This window comes from Aptenodytes forsteri, unplaced genomic scaffold, assembly GCF_000699145.1.
Source record: "Aptenodytes forsteri isolate BGI_AS27 unplaced genomic scaffold, ASM69914v1 Scaffold63, whole genome shotgun sequence".
Lineage (NCBI taxonomy): Eukaryota > Metazoa > Chordata > Aves > Sphenisciformes > Spheniscidae > Aptenodytes > Aptenodytes forsteri.
Genome location: NW_008794709.1, coordinates 3,451,486 through 3,453,900, shown reverse-complemented (window position 1 = coordinate 3,453,900; position 2,415 = coordinate 3,451,486).

Genomic DNA, 2,415 nt, shown 5'->3' with positions numbered 1-2,415 from the left:
TGTATTATTAGATCTGCAAAAAAAGGTAGGCAGTAGTTAAGAAAAAAAATTAAACTGCTTGACTTTGCAGAGCTGTCTAATTACCTGGGCAGTACAGCCACTCACACTTCTACTTTTATCAGAGTTACTTAGGTAAGAATCTGTTTAGCTCGACTATTAATTCAGGAGGAAAACGAGAATGAGGCATTACGGGAAAGGAACAATACTACTATTTTAAACTAAATTCGGAGTTAAGATTAGATCCTTGAGTACATCTTGGCAGGCTGTTCCAGATCAGCATACCCTGGATTTCAATAATCTGATTTGCATTACGTGAAGACCTGGACTGGAATTTGGGTTGGCAAAGTGAACAGACATCAGCTCATAATGCAAGCATTGAAATACCACTCTGAGTAACGCTCGTCCTGCTAAGTACTGATTTATTGGTAGCAAGAGATTTGCACTGTAAAGCACTTTTCCAAACAGTGTACTGAAGAGATGTTTAATACCAGGTGAACAACCAGTTCCAAGACTTGCACACCCTCCTGTGAAAGTACATCAGAATTTGAAGTCTAAACTGCAGTTGCATTGCCATTATAGGTGATCGGAATATTAGAAACTTTGTTGTTAAGCATACTATAGGAGAAAAGAAAAGGTTTATGCCACAAGAGAGCTCTATAGTTGTCTTTGCATCGGTGGGAACACGGAAAAGACCACAGTTTATCACGTAAGCTGGAAAGCATGGAATGTGAGAAAGTATGCCACAGAAATATGAAAGCGTATTTAAAATGGTATTATCAAAGGCATTCTTTTCACAGGGAGTAAAACACAAATAAATAGAGCCTAGAGGAAGAATTAAATCTAAATGTGCTCCACCACATACAGAAAGGAAGTGGAAAGAAAACCCTTATACTACAGCACTACATCATGAATGTTATCTTGTTGTAGTAGAGATCAGTTTGTAATTATATTTTTTTAAAATATATATTTCAGCCTTCTCAATTCTCTCTGTTCCAGGCTGCATCTTCCTTGTTCAAGCTGACAGCGATAGACATGGTAGCAGTAGCTTCCTTCAGGAATTCTGCTAAAAGGAAAGGTAACAGGAGGAGAGAATGGGCATTTTTACGAAGTTTCAAATGAAGCTGATGCAAATCAAGTAAGTCGGTGCTTTAGTCTCCTCTCAAGATAGAAGAAATTGATTTGGGAGGGGAAGGGAAATCACATGATGATATTCACATAAGTGAAAAATTAGTTCAGACAACCCAATACAAAAATAACCTCCTTTTTTATGCACACCCCCCTCCCAATTATTACTAATTAGAGGGAGGGAAAAAAGAATTAAGTCAATCTTTATTACCTTAAAAAAAAAAAAAAACAAAACCCAACACATCATTGCACCATAACTTACCACTGTATGGGAGTGGATGAGGTTGGAGACTAGAGAAAGAAAAACCAACCAGTTTCATTTACATGAGATTTCCCTAAACTACTGCGTAACACCCCAGGAAATGATGGTTTTTTCCACCGGAGCTTTCCTTCTGGATCAGTGGCACAACAGTATCTCTCTGTATCACCTTGGCTTCTGACACTAGATAATCGTTCCTACGTGCTGTTGCCTTTGCAGTCGGAGGCTAGGGACTACCTTAGCACTGAGCAAGGCACCAGGTGACTCATTTTGGTGACTACCAGGTGATCACAGTCTGCTGCTGCAAGGCCCTTTATCCAAGAAGGTGAAGGGACGTGCAGCTGTTTCATTGCATACACGGGGTTAGAAAAGACAGCAGTTATCATTCACTAAGAAGTTTGGTAAAAATATTTAAGATTCAGAGAGGCCTCCTGTTTTGAAGGGCTGAGGCCAGTTGTACGGAATCACGTACTTTTGCTATAAGCACTACGGGAGGGGGAAGAGGGAGGTGGAGAGAAAGAAAAAGAGATCAGCTTATGCATGTAACTATAAGCAAGGCCACTGCTTCCAGTTGTATGCCACTTTGTCCCCACTTCCTCTCCCAAAACAAACAATCTCCCCCCTCCAAAACCTACAGCTTTTTAAAGAACAAGCAAACGTTGCTTGCTTTACTAAGCTTTATATGACTCTGCATCCTATAAACATTATATTGGCTGAGAAAATAAACCCTTTAAAAGGAGAAGGAGAGAGGGGAAGAGAGAGAGAGAGAGAGATGTGCATAATACCCTGTCACATTCTGTAACATTTCATCTGTAACGCGTGGCCTATACAGGAAAGCTTTGTGGGGTTTACCTGTACAGTTGACAACAAGTTTGCCTTGGGGGAGGAGGAGAGGAACCCCACGCACACACTGACACAGAGAGAGGAAACGAGAGCAGCCTCATAAACAAGGGGAGGTGGGACCACGGCGTGCGCACACCTTTAAAACTCGCCCTCGAGTAAATCGCCGGCGCCCAGCCGGCCGAGGCTGA